The sequence below is a fragment of the Acinonyx jubatus genome, chromosome B1, assembly GCF_027475565.1.
Source record: "Acinonyx jubatus isolate Ajub_Pintada_27869175 chromosome B1, VMU_Ajub_asm_v1.0, whole genome shotgun sequence".
NCBI classification, from domain to species: Eukaryota; Metazoa; Chordata; class Mammalia; order Carnivora; family Felidae; genus Acinonyx; species Acinonyx jubatus.
This window is the reverse complement of record NC_069382.1, coordinates 200,356,352-200,371,451: the sequence shown is the minus strand read 5'-3', so window position 1 is coordinate 200,371,451 and position 15,100 is coordinate 200,356,352. Positions and strand designations below refer to the sequence as shown.

The window sequence follows — 15,100 nt, the reverse complement described above, 5'->3', positions numbered from 1 at the left end:
AAGAGATTCCCCCCACCCGCCTCTGTGAGGCCAGCAGCGCCTTGCCTGTTTATTCTGTACATCAGAAGTGTGGAAGGGCCTGCTGTGTGCCAGGCTGTGCGCTTGGCATTTGTTAGGGAACAGAACAGACCAGCCTTTCTCCGCAGAGCCTACGTTCCAGGAGCAGGAGACACTGTGAGTTATCTAGAGTGTCGGAAGACGAGAAGTAGAAAAGACGGATCAAGAAAGGAGGTTGATGAGTGAGTGGGCCGTCGGTATACACGTCCCTGAGACAGTGATGTCTGAGCAAAGGCACAGAGGAGGTGAAGGAGGGAGCTAGAAGGTCTCTAGTGAAGAGGTTCCATGCTGGGCACGAGGTGGGGCTGGCCCACGTTGCAGGCCAGCACATCTGCAGCGAGTGAGCAAGGCAGGGAGCAGGGTGATGAGGACAGATGGCAGGAAGGAGAGGCAGACGGGGTGGGGCTGTACAGGGGCATCTGGGGTCTCGACAGGGTGAGGGACCCTGGGAGCAGATCTGCTTCTATTCACTATGCACAAGAAATCTCTCCGCATAAATTTTTGCCTTAGGATTTATTTTAAAGAGTGAATTCTGTAAGTACTTTTGAAGTATTCGTCTCCAAACACATGAACTGTATGAGATGCATAAAGTGAGCTGCAGTGACAGAGGGTGTCTCTCGGACATAGTCTGCCCGCACCTGCCACCAGGAAGGTGTGGCCCTCGGGTGAGACCAACGTGCTCCTTGGGGAGACGGTGAGCCTTCGGCCTTCTGCACCTGAATTGTTATTTCAAGGGCACTTGGCGAATCTGGACACGAGCTTCTTCACAGCCAGTTCTCACAAAGTTTATTCAAATATCATTCCACATTTAAGAGTCCAGATTTCTGACTGCTGAATATATTTATTAACATAATTTAGAAATATCATGGTACTGCTGAGAGTAAAGTGGATTTTCTGTTGTTAAAATTTTATGTTGTGTCTGGAATTCCTGGTGAGGAAAAGCTCAAAAACTACTGACTCTTGAACGTACTCCAGTTAAGAACAGTCTAGAGACTCCCTGAACCTCTCCGACCAGGAGACAGACTTTGGGGAAGTGCGGTCCTACGATGCACCAATGTGATTTGAAGGGCGGCAGGAGGCAAAGTTACTATGGTCACCTCCACGGTCCTGCTTAAGTGTGACTTCGTGTATTTGAAAAGGACCCCTCGTCATGATTCACTGTTTTGTGGGGACCCAGCAGAAGCAGCAGCTCCTGAAGCAGAGGGGGCAGGACCCCCCCCCCCCCGCCCCAGGGTGCAGGACCCCAGGGGGAGGGGCCACAGAACCTTCTTTGCTCAGGTTTGAGCTTTTTCTTTTTTATAAATGTAACCAGCAGCATTACCATGGAAGAGCTCAAAAGAAAGGTGTTAGCATGCTTTTATAAACATTTCCAGTAGTTTTCAGACTTTAATAAAAGCCAGTTTTACTGTGTTTGTTTTTCTCCTCTATTGGGAAGCTGGTGAGGGAGAGATGGTGGGGGGGGGAGCTGCTTTCCTTGTATAATTATCATCTATTTTAACTCCCTAAAAGGGAGGTGCCATATCAGTTTATTTTTCAATGTGTACTTAAATCCTGGTCATGCAAATACAGAGAACTTCAGGAACCAAAGAAATTAGTTCTACAGAAAAGCAATTATATACACTTGTAGGTTTTTAGAAAAATGTTACCCCAGACTTCAGCAAAGTAGAAAGAAATAGGTTACCTTTAAAATACTGCGGTTTAGTAATCCGAATTGGGTGCTTGGAGATACCTTGAATATTCTGTGAATAAGAGGAGGACAGTTTTAGCTAAAATATCTACTCATAAATTAACCTGTATCATTTAATATTATTATTTATTATTGTTTTCATTTTTCTTAATGTTTATTTCTGAGAGAGAGAGAGAGAGAGAGGGAGGGGCAGAGAGAGAGGGAGACACAGAATCTGAAGCAGGCTGCAGGCTCTGAGCCGTCAGCACAGAACCTGACGTGGGCCTCGAACTCATGAGCTGTGAGACCATGACCTGAGTTGAAGTCAGACGCTCAACTGATTGAGCCACCCAGGTGCCCCTCTTGTTTATTATTTTTAAAGTAAGCTCTACACCCAATATGGCACTTGGACCCATGGCCCCGAGATCAAGAGTCACACGCTCAATCGACTGAGCCAGGCAGGTGCCCCCAAATCTGTATCACTTAAGGGCATTTAAAATGCGTCATATTTTATCAAAATACCTAGTGCCAATACACTGCTCAACACAAGAGTCTAATACTGAAACATGACTCTGTTGAGTACACCACTAAGTATAGCTGGCAAATATGAGAACAATTCTTTTTGACTCTAGCCTGTGCAGCCCTTATTGTAATTATACACAGTAATGCTGTTAGCAGCAGCCTAAATTACAAACTTAGTTAAAATTTTCTATATAACATGCTAAATGTAGATTTCTGTGAAGTCTGTATATTGTAGTTTCCCCTTAAAAACATATTTTAAGATGAAAATCCTGGTCTCTCCACCCTTGTCTGGTGCTCTTGGCACTCGGTACTGGCCTCAGTCTGGGCACGTGCAGCCACCCCGTGGCTGGTGGCCACTTTGTCCACATCCCCCGCAACAGCTTGCTAAGCACCTTCACACCTTCACAACTTGGACTGAATGGCCGCTGACTTCTAGCCTGTCACTGCCATTCAAACTGAGAACTTCTGGAGCAGTATCCTTTTGTGCTCGGTAGTACCTTCCACAGAGACACCCTGCTTTGCCTGTAATGGAACTCGTTGGGCACTGGTTGGTCTACACTCCCTGACTACTCTGGTGAGGCTGCTGGGCATCTCAGACCCTGTGATTCAGGCCCAGCAACCCCAGGAGGCAGGCACCATCACCCTATTTTTTCAGGTGAGGATATTGAGGCCCAGAGGTATGAAGCTAGTGGCTCTCAAGTTTTCTGTACAACAGAATCACATGACATTTAAAAACAATACCAAATATTCACACGATAAGCTCAGTAACAGAATACAGACAACAGAAAACAAGAGCCAGTGAACTTAAAGACAGATCAATAGAAACTATCCAACATAGAGGAGAGAAGAAAAATGTTGGGGGAACATGAACAGAGGCGCAGGGACCTGTGGGATAATATCAAAAGTACAATATGATTGTGTGTCATTTTATTATTTAAAAAATTTTTTTAATGTTTATTTTTGAGAGAGACAGAGAGACAGAGCATGAGTGGAGGGAGGGGCAGAGGGAGAGAGAGAGAGAGAGAGAGAGAGAGAGAGAGAGAGAGACAGAATCGGAAGCAGGCTCCAGGCTCCGAGCTGTCAGCACAGAGCCCAATGCAGGGCTGGAACCCACGAACTGTGAGATCATGACCTGAGCCAAAGTCACACGCTAAACTAACTGAGCCACCCAGGGGCCCCTGATTGTGTTATTTTAGTCCCTGAAAAAGACTTGTGTACACACACACACACACACACACACACACACACACAAACCCTTAAATAATGGCTAAAAATATCCCAGGTTTAGTGAAAAACATGTTTTTCAGATTCAAGAAGGTGAACAACCTTAAATAAGATGAATTAAAAGAAAATCAGGCCTGGAAACATCACAGTCAAACTGCTGAAAACCAAAGATTAAGAACAAAGTTGAAAGCAGGCCAAGCAAAATGACACAGGACACGCAGAGGGGCGACCACGTGGGCGGCTGCAGGCCTCCCTGCTGGAGCCAGGTCCACGGACGACAGCGGGGCGGGACGCAGGCTCTGTCAACTCAGAACTGCTCTTCGACAAACTGTGTCCTCCCAGAATGATGGCAAACTGAAGGTACCCTTGGGCGAATAAAAACAGACAACGTGTCCTCCGGGGCCTGCTCTGAAGGAGGTGCTAAGAAAGTTGTTCAGGCTGAAGGGGAAGGTCCCAAGAAAGCCTGGAACTTGAGAAATTAAGTGAGCAACAGAGAGGCTCAGGACCCGGAGAAGCGTAACAGACTATTTTTTCCCAAGCTCTTTAGAATATTTACTACTGTTCAAAGCAAACACTATAACACTTTCTGGGGTGTTTATAGCGTGTGCAGACATAACGCATAGCGGCGATGACAGAAGATGGTGTTTGTAAGTCTTCCACAACTGACGGAAAGTGGTAAAATGTTCCATGCAAAAATACACTGAAAATTGATATGTATACTATAATTCGGTAGCCATCACTAAAAAATATTACACAACGAGATGTAGCAAAAAATCCAATATACAAATTGAAATGGAATTCTAAAAATTATTCAGTAATTCAAAGAAAGGTATGAAAGAGAGAACAGAAGAACAAAAACAGAAGGAACTAACAAAAAAACAAAATGGTGACCCAAACCCAACCATACCAGTAATCACACTCAATTTAAATACTTTAAACACACCAATTAAAAACAGAGTTTGTTTGAGTGCACAAATATAAGACCCAACTATATACTGTCTACAAGAAATCTACTTTAATAAGATTTAGATAGATTACAAGTAAATGGATGAAACAAGATATATGCCATGCAAACATTGATTAGAAGACATCTGGAGTGGTTACATTAACATAAGACAAAGCATCATTCAGAAGGGAAAATACCTGTATGAAGAAAACATCGTGGAATGATAAAAAGGTAAATTTACAAAGAAATATAAAATTCTAAATGTGCAGACATCTAACAGCAGAACTTAAAAACACACAAAACAAGAACTGGTAGGCTTGCAACAAGAAACAGACAAATCCACAATTACATTACAGGTGTAAACACCCCTCTCTCAGTAGTATGTAGAAATGTGGAGATAAAATCAGCAAGGATACAGAAGACATGAGCAACACTGTCAACCAGCTTGACCTGACTGACATTTATAGAACACTATGTCCATAGACAGAACACCTATTCTTTTCAAGTGCACCTGATACATTGGTCAAGATAGACAACACCATAGCTTGTAAAACAAGCAGATTTAGAAGAATTCAAATCATTCAAAGTGTGTTCTCTGGCCGTAATAAAGGTAAACTAAGAATTATCTGGAAAATTCACAAATATTTGGACATTAAATAACATACTTCTTAATTAGTCAGGAGTCAAAGTAGAAGTCTCAAGGGAACTTAGAAAATATATTGAATGGAGCACAGAAGAAAACACACAGTATCAGAATTCATGGCATGTAGCCAAAGCAGTACTTACAGGGAATTTTATAGCATGAAATGTTTATATTGGAGAAAAAGAAAGGCCTCAAGTCAATAAGCTTCTACCTTGAGGAACTAGAAAGAGAAGAGCTAATTAATTCTAATGCAAGAAACAGATAATGGAGCTGAAATTAATGACATTTAAAACAGAAAAGCAATACAGCTGACCCTTGAAAACATGGGCTTAAACCGTGCAGACCCACATACACATGGGGTTTTTTGAAAAATACAGGACAGGACTGTAAATGTATTTTCTCTTCCTTGGGATTTTCTTAATGGCATTTTCCTTTCTCTAACTCACTTTATTGTATGAATATGGCACATAATACAGAATATGTTGATCAACTATATCTGTTATTGGTTAGGCTTCCAGTCAACAGTAGGCTGTTTGGGGGAGTCAAAAGTCCTATGTAAATTTTCTACTGAGCTGGGGGGTCAGTGCCCCAACCCTTGTGTTGTACAGGAGTCAATTGTGCTGAAAAATCAGTGAAACCCAAACCTAGTTCTTGTAAAAGACCAATAAAAATGATAAACCTCTACCTAAACTGTTCAAGAAAAAAAAGAGGAAGGTGAAAATGATCAATTTCAGGAATGAAAGGCAGATATCACCACCGAGCACACAGACACTAAGGACAATAAAGAAACTGTATGAGCACAATATGCCCATAAACTCGACAACTTAGATGAAGGGGGCGAGTTCCTTGAAACACACAAATTATGTGTGTTCACTCAGGAAAAAACAGGAAATCTGGATAACTTACATCTATTAACAAAAATTGACTCTGTAGTTAAGAACCTTTCCACAAATAAAATTCTAGGTCCAGAAAGTTTCGGTGGTGAATTCTACCAGTTATTTAAGGAATAAATAATATGAATTCTGCATGATCTCTACCAGAAAGTAAAAGAGAATACTTTCTAACTCACTTTATGAGGCCAGTAATATCCTAATAGCAAAACCAGACAAAGGCATTTCAAGAAGAGAAAACTACGGACCAATATCTCTCATGAATATAGCCAGAAACAATCCTAAACAAAATATTAGCAAATCAATTCAGCAATAGGACAATTGTCATGACCAAGTGGGGTTAATCCCACAAACCCCAGCCTTGGTTGGTTCAACATTTAAAAATCCATCAGTGTTATTCCCTATATGAATACATTGAAAAAAAATCATATGACCTTAATAGATGCAGAGAAAGCATTTGAAAAAAATTAAACATCCCTTCATGATAAAAACTGCTCTCAGTAAACTAGGAATGGGAAGAAATTCTCTACCTTGACAAGGAGAATCTGTGACAAAACGTAAAATGAACCCCACTCCTGATGGTGGAAGACTGTCTCCTCTGGAGATGGGGGTGGGGCTCAGATGTCTGCTCACAGCATTCCAGTCAACACAACAGATGAAGTCTGAGCTAGTACGATAAGGCAAGAAAAAGAAAAGGCACATGGTATAAAGAAAGAAAGAAAACGGCCATTATTCACTGAAGATATGATTGTCTATTTAGAGGAACCCATGGAAACGACAAATAAGCTCCTTGGAACTAATAAATGAGCTGACCAAGGTACCAGGGAACAAAGTCAACAACATACAATCAATTATATATCTACATATTACCAATGAACAATTGGGCATTGAGAGAAAATGAACAATGCCATTTATAACAGCACCCCAAAATACCTAGGTATAAATCAGTATGCTGAAAACTACAAAGTCCTGATGAAAGCAATTAAAGCCCTAAATAAATGGAAAGATAAACCATGTTCTTTTTTTTTAGAAAAATTTTTTAATTTAATTTTAATTTTTTAACTTTTTTAAATTTACATCCAAGTTAGCATATAGTGCAACAATGATTTCAGGAGTAGATTCTTTAACACCGCTTATCCATTTAGCTCATCTCTCCTCCCACAACCCCTCCAGTAACCCGCAGTTTGTTCTCCATATTTATGAGTCTCTTCTGTTTTGTCCCCCTCCCTGTTTTTATATTCTTTTTGCTTCCCTTCCCTTGTGTTCATCTGTTATGTATCTAAAGGACTCATATCAGTGAAGTCATATAATATTCGTCTTTCTTTGACTAATTTTGCTTAGCATAATACCTTCTAGTTCCATCCACATAGTTGCAAATGGCAAGATTTCATTCTTTTTGATTGCCGAGCAATACTCCATTGTATATATACACCACATTTTCTTTATCCATTCATCTCTTGATGGACATTTGGGCTCTTTCCATACTCTGCCTATTGTCAATAGCACTGCTATAAACGTGGGAGTGCATGTGTCCCTTCGAAACAGCATACCTGTATCCCATGGATAAATACCTAGTAGTGCAATTGCTGGGTTGTAGGGTAGTTCTATTTTTAATTTTTTGAGGAACCTCCATACTGCTTTCCAGAGTGGCTGCACCAGTTTGCATTCCCACCAGCAGTGCAAAAGGGATCCTCTTTCTCTGCATCCTCGCCAACATCTGTTGTTGCCTGAGTTATTAATGTTAGCCATTCTGATAGGTGTGAGGTGGTATCTCATTGTGGCTTTGATTTGTAGTTCCCTGATGATGGATGATGTTGGGCATTTTTTCATGTGTCTGTTGGCCATCTGGATGTCTTCTTTGGAGAAGTGTCTATTCGTGTCTTTGGCCCATTTCTTCACTGGATTATTTGTTTTATGGGTGTTGAGTTTCATAAGTTCTTTATAGATTTTGGATACTAACCCTTTATCTGATATGTCGTTTGCAAATATCTTCTCCCATTCTGTCGGTTGCCTTTTAGTTTTGCTGATTGTTTCCTTTGCTGTGCAGAAGCTTTTTATCTTGAGGAGGTCCCAACAGTTCATGTTTGCTTTTGTTTCCCTTGCCTCTGGAGACGTGTTGAGTAAGAAGTTGCTACAGCCAAGATCAAAGAGGATTTTTCCTGCTTTCTCCTCGAGGGTTTTGATGGCTTCCTGTCTTACATTTAGGTCTTTCATCCATTTTGAGTTTATTTTTGTGTCTGGTGTAAGAAAGTGGTCCAGGTTCATTCTTCTGCATGTCGCTGTCCAGTTTTCCCAGCACCACATGCTGAAGAGACTGTCTTGATTCCATTGGATGTTCTTTCCTGCTTTGTCAAAGATTAGCTTGCCATACGTTTGTGGGTCCATTTCTGGGTTCTCTGTTCTGTTCCATTGATCTGAGTGTCTGTTTTTGTGACAGTACCATACTGTCTTGATGCTTACAGCTTTGTAACACAGCTTGAAGTCCGGGAAGATATACCATGTACTTGGATTAGAATACTCACTATTAAATGCCAATGACCTCCAAATTTATCTACAAGTTCAACACAATCCCAGTTGAAATCCCAGCAGGATATTATTTCACGGCTATCAACAAGCTATATTGTTCTATATAGTTCTGTAATTCTATAATTATGCATCAGAGGTCTAAATGTAAAATGTAAAACTCTAAAACTTTTAGAAAAAAAGGCAACTGATGGAATGGGGAAAGATATTTAGAAATGACATATCGGATAAAAGGCTAGTATCTAAAATCTATAAGGAACTCACCAAACTCCACACCTGAAAAACAATCCAGTGAAGAAATGGGCAGAAGACATGAATAGACACGTTTCCAAAGAAGACATCCAGATGGCCAACTGACACATGAAAAGATGCTCAACGTCACTCATCATCAGGGAAACACAAATCAAAACCACACTGAGATACCACCTCACACCTTTAGTCAGAGTGGCTAAAATGAACAAATCAGGAGACTAGAGATGCTGGAGAGGATGTGAAGAAACGGGAACCCTCTTGCACTGCTGGTGGGAATGCAAACTGGTGTAGCTGCTCTGGAAAAGTGTGGAGTTTCCTCAAAAAATTAAAAATAGAACTACTCTATGACCCAGCACTAGCACTGCTAGGAATTTACCCAAGGGATACAGGAGTGCTGACGCATAGGGGCACACGCACCCCAATGTTTATAGCAGCACTTTCAACAGTAGTCAAATTATGGAAAGAGCCTAAATGTCCATCAACTGATGAATGGATAAAGAAGATGTGGCTTATATATACAGTGGAATAATACTTGGCAATGAGAAAGCATGAAATCCTGCCATTTGTAGCAACGTGGATGGAACTGGAAGGTATTATGCTAAGTGAAATAAGTCAGAGAAAGACAGATACCATACGTTTTCATTCATATGTGTATCTAGAGAAACTTAACAGAAGACCATGGGGGAGGGGAACGGGAAAAAAGAGGTTACAGAGAGGGAGGGAGGTAAACCATAAGAGACTCTTCAATACTGAGAACAAACTGAGGGTTGATGGGGGGGGGGGTGGGGGAGAGGGAAAATGGGTGATGGGCATGGATGAGGGCACTTGTTGGGATGAGCACTGGATGTTGTATGGAAACCAATTTGACAATCACTTATGCTAAATAAACAAATAAATAAATAAATTCCAAAAATAATTAATGTAATACATCAAATTAGTAGAATAAAGGGAAAAAAACCCCACACAATAAAACATTAAGAGCATTTGATAAAATCCAACACTCATATGCAAATACCTCAACTAACTAGGGGGGAGAAAGAATATTCTCAACCTAAGAAAGAACATCTATAAAATTTATTCACTTTGAGTAATTTTAGTCATAGCTTGTATAAAAATAAGATGTGTTCTCTACCCAACAGAATGCCAAATCAGGACCAGGTCAGACTGTAACTAGTGCGCCCAGCCTAACTGCCCCTGGTGAGACGGTGTGGTGTCAGGGTCAGCCAGCACACAAGCGCACAATTCCTAATGTCATTCCTCCCAGGGCTCATAAAACATCAGCTTTACTGAAAATTGCTTTGCCCAAGGGAGAGAGAAACAAGTTTGCCATCTGTTCTGAGAAAGCAGTAATGTTAAGTTTAAATGGATTGTTTTTAGATGACTACAAAGGAAGCCTTTTAATAATTAAATGGCAATTTTTAAGTTTTACGATATAACAAATAACAGGATAAGAGAAACTTCACCAAATCCCTAACTTATAAATAGCATGCTTTGTTAAATATGCTCCTTCACAGAACACGATCCTGAGACGGGTGTCGGCCCACACCAGGCTCTTCGTGGGCAATGTCTTTCCCATTGCTCTGCTGCTCCCGGTACCAGCCAGGTCTGCGAATGTCGGCTCACGTACAAGGGTTCATGTTCACGAACGTATACCGGAAATGCCACAGAGCTTCTGTGCTGGCCTCTGTGATGAAAACAGCGATAGGACGGTCCCGTCGCCGGAGTCTCACACACAAATCAGTGCTCGCGCATCCGTCAAGGTGAGCAATGAGTGCGCACCCACGTGAGTCATCAAAGACCAAGGGTGATCCTAACAAGAGCCCGAAACATCTGGGAAGGAGTCAGACCCCATTTGGTGCCCATCTGCATGTGGGCAAAGCCTGGGGGCGGGACCCAGCACACCGAGGGTGTAGGTGGAAGCATGCTTGTGACATGCCCACGGTGGCACTCAAGTCAGACGTGACTAGCAGACCTGTTGCCAAAGACCAACACCAGATGTTAATACACAGGAGAAACTGCCTTTCTGAGGAAGAAGAGGAAAGAAATGACAAACTACTCGCAGATACCGTGTTGTCAGGTGGGGCTGGACTCCCTATGAACCTCCTCAGGTGACGAACTGGCACCCATGCTGACAGGAAATGGTAGTATCTGAATGTCTATGGTGTGAAAGGAAAAACCGGGACACTTGATTTGTTAGGGTCAAACATTATTGTTTGACATCAGCTAGTCCCCTCATGCTGACCACTCACTGAAGCAAGACTTTTTTTTTTTTAAGTATAACTAACATTCAATGTTATATTAGTTTTAAGTGTGCAACATATTGGTTCAACAACTCTATACATTACTCAGTGCTCATCACGATAAATGTAGCCACCACCTGTCACCGTACGATGTTATGATATTTAGGACTACATTCCCTATGCTGTAATTTTTGTAACTGGAGGTTGTACTCTTTTCTTTTTAATGTTTATTTTTGACAGAGAGACAGAGACAGAGAGACAGAGCGCGAGTGGGGGAGAGGCAGAGGGAGAGGGAGACACAGAATCCAAAGCAGGCTCCAGGCTCCGAGCCGTCAGCACAGAGTCCGACGCGGGGCTCGAACCCACGAACCGTGAGATCATGACCTGAGCCGAAGTCGAACGCTCAACCGACGGAGCCACCCAGGCGCCCCTGTCCTCTTAAACCCCTTCATGTATTTCACACATCCCGCTCCCCTCCCCCCAGCTTCCCTCTGGCAAGTTTTTTGTATTTAAGTCTGTTTTTTTCTTTTTTGAGAGGTTTGTTCCTTTGTTTTTTAGATTCCACATATAAGTGAAATCATATGGTACTCATCTTTATCTGACTTGTTTCACTTAGCTTAATACCTTCAAGGTCCATCCATGTTGTTGCTAATGGGAAGATCTTTTTTATGTCTGAGTAATATTCCATTGCATACATACACCAAATCTTCTTTATCCACTCATCCGTCGATGGACACTTGGGCTGCTTCCATATCTTGGCTATTGTAAATAATGCTAAAATGAACACAAGGTTGCATGTGTCTTTTCAAGTTAGTGTTTTTGTTTTCTTCAAGGTCCATCCATGTTGTTGCTAACGGGAAGATCTTTTTTATGTCTGAGTAATATTCCATTGCATACATACACCAAATCTTCTTTATCCACTCATCCGTCGATGGACACTTGGGCTGCTTCCATATCCTGGCTATTGTAAATAATGCTAAAATGAACACAAGGTTGCATGTGTCTTTTCAAGTTAGTGTTTTTGTTTTCTTCGGGTAAATACGCAGGAGCAGAATTACTGGATCATACGGTATTTCCAATTTTAATTTTTTGAATATCCATACTGTTTTCCACAGTGGCTATGCCAATTTACATTTCCACCAACAGTGCACGAGGGTTCCTTTCTCTCCACATCCTCATCAACACTTGTTATTTCTTGTCTTTTTTGATTTTAGCCATCCTGACAGGTGTGAGATGGCAGGTCCTGGTAGTTCTGATTTGCATCTCCCTGATGATGAGTGTTGTTGAGTATCTTCTCATGTGTGTGCTGGCAGTCTGTATATCTTCTTGGCTAAAATGTCTATTCAGGTTCTCTGTCCATTTTTTATTGGATTATTTGTTTTCTTGGTGTTGAGTTGTATAAATTCCTTATACTTTAGGTATTATCCCTTTATTGGATATATTATTTGCACATATTTTCTCCCATTAACTAGGTTGCTTTTTCATTTTGCTGATGGTTTCCTTCACTGTGCAAAAGCTTTTTATTTTGGTGTAGTCCCAACAGTTTATTTTTGCTTTTGTTTCCTTTGCCTCAGGAGACTTATCTAGAAAAATGTTGTGACAGTTGATGTCAAAGAGATTACTGCCTGTGTTTTCTTCTAGGATATTTATGCTTTCAGGTCTCATGTTTAGGCCTTTAATCCATTTTGAGTTTATCCTTGTTTATTTTGTGATTCAGCTGCATTCTTTTGCATGTAGCTGTCCAGTTTTCCCAGCACAGTTTATTGAAGAGACTCTTTTCCCCACTGTGTAGTCTTGCCTCCCTTGTCATAGATTAATTGACCATATAAATGCGGGTTTATTTCTGGGCTCCCTACCTGTCCCACTGGTCCATGTGTCTACTTTTGTGCCAGTACCATACTGTCTTATTACAACTTGGTAGTATATTCTTAAATCTGGGATTGTGGTGCCTCCAGCTTTGTTCTTTCTCAAGATTGCTTTGGCTGTTTGGGTCTTTAGTGGTTCCATACAAATTCCGGTATTATTGGTTCTAGTTCTGTAGAAAATACTATTGGTATTTTGATAAGGATCACATTGACTCTGTAGATTGCTTGGGGTACTATGGGTATTTTAACAGTATTAATTCTTTTTTTTAATTTTTTTTACATTTATTTATTTTTGATAGAGAGAGACACAGCACAAGTGGGGGAGGGGCAGAGAGAGAAGGAGACACAGAATCCGAAGCAGGCTCCAGGCTCCGAGCTGTCAGCACAGAGCCCGACGCAGGGTTCGGACTCACGAACGGCGAGATCATGACCTGAGCCGAAGTCGGACGCTTAACCGGCTGAGCCACTCAGGCACCCCTTAACAGTATTAATTCTTTTAATCCATGAGCATAGTATATCTTTCCATTTATTTGTGCCTTTGTGTCTTTAATTTCATCAATGTTACATAGTTTTCAGAGTATAGTCTTTCACCTCCTTTGTTAAGTTTATTCCTAGATTTTTTTTTTTTGTTTTTTTGGCTCAATTGTAAATCAGATTGTTTTTTAAATTTCTCTTTCTGCTACTTGGTTGTCAGTATATAAAATGCAACAGATTTCTATATGTTAATTTTTTATCCTGCAACTTTACTGAATTCAGTTATCAGTGCTAGCAGTTTTCTGGTGGAGTCTTTAGGGTTTTCCACAGGCAGTGTCATGTTATCTGCAAATAGGGAAAGTTTTACTTCTTCCTTACCAATTTGGATGCCTTTTACTTCTTTTTCTTCTTTTATTGCTGTAGCTAGGACTTCCAGTACTCTGTTGAAGAAACATGCAGTGAAAATGTTAACTTCCTGGGTGCCCCTAACGTGCAGGAGTCTGGACCAGGCCCATGAGCCTCTTGAACACTCCAGAGCAGAATGCAGAGCAACCACATAGCAACATGACCATACATCAGAAGGACTGCTCTCAGTTTCCCAGACTATGGAAAGTAAAAGCAAATTGGGGCTTCATTCTCCTCTTCTAGGTTATAACTTTTTCTGCTTTAATGTGCACATCACAAGTGGTATGAAAATCACTTCCACGTCCCTGTATAAGCGAACATGGCCAGATTCTGCAGGACACTGAGACCTCACACAGGAAACACCCTGTGCTCTGCGCCCAGCACTCTTTTCTCAGCTTCCATCGACAGCTCTGGGCCCCATTCATGGCTGCAGAGAAGAAGTGCTAGTAATAAAAACTGGGCACACCCTTAGCGTTTGTTTTATGGTGAACTTTGGTATGCTTAACCAAGTAAGAGAACTGATCTAGAAAAGCTCAGTGTCAACAGCCTTTACTTCACATGCAGCAAAAGGCAAGGTGCAGAGGTGACATTTTAAGGCTACAATTTGGCATTTGGTAAAATGTCAGTAGTTTTAAGTGAAAGTGCCACGTGGGGAACAGTTTCAACTGGGGGAGAAGGGAGGTGCACGCAGGAGGTCATCTCCTGTCGCCCGTCTTCTCAGGCACCGTGTGGGCTTTGCCGATCGGCATCAGCAGTGATGATCAGTTTGGCCAAAGCTTCCAAACTTCAGATGCAACACCGAGGAGGCGGCAGAAATACAGTGACAATGATGGCAGACCTGTCTCTCCCAGTGGGTATGTCCTCGGAACCTGTGGAATGAAGCCGAATGGCGGTGATCATTACAATGGGCGTCACGGCTGGCCCCGGGGCACACCGGCTTCCCTGTGTCCTGATCACTAAGTGACAGCAGCAGCAGCAGCGACTCCCAAGCACCACATGAGATGTCTCTGATGGGCTGGCAGAACAAGCGAACAGACAATGCTCCAGCAGGACGCAGCCTCCCGAGGGCAAGGCCGTGCCTGTGGTGCCACCGGCGTCCTCAGCACCTGTGACCCTTCCTAGCACACAGGGGCAACCAACAAATACTAGCTGAATGAATGAAATGAAAAAGAAATAATTTTCACAATAACCTGGCAAAGAAGGCATTATTTTATCATTTCATGGATGAGAAAATGAGAAAACTTTAATTTCTAGAAATGAAAAAAATGTGCTAGAGTCATACTGCTAGCAATTGAGCTGGAATTTGAACCCAGGTTTGCCCCAAACCCGTGCTCAGCTGCGTCTGGGGTTCTGTCGAACAGTGCCAGAGGTTTCCTGAAACGATTTTTTTTTA

At 41.8% G+C, this 15,100-nt stretch overlaps 1 long non-coding RNA gene across 1 annotated transcript in view; it reads right to left on the bottom strand.

Annotated features, from left to right (window-relative positions):
- The window catches only part of LOC113601478 (uncharacterized), a 113,782-nt gene that overhangs the window by 41,319 nt on the left and 57,363 nt on the right, over positions 1–15,100 (bottom strand). Inside the window, exon 8 of the long non-coding RNA XR_003422802.2 lies at positions 1,739–1,796. This is a non-coding gene — a long non-coding RNA (uncharacterized LOC113601478). The remainder of the gene's footprint in view (positions 1–1,738; positions 1,797–15,100) is intronic.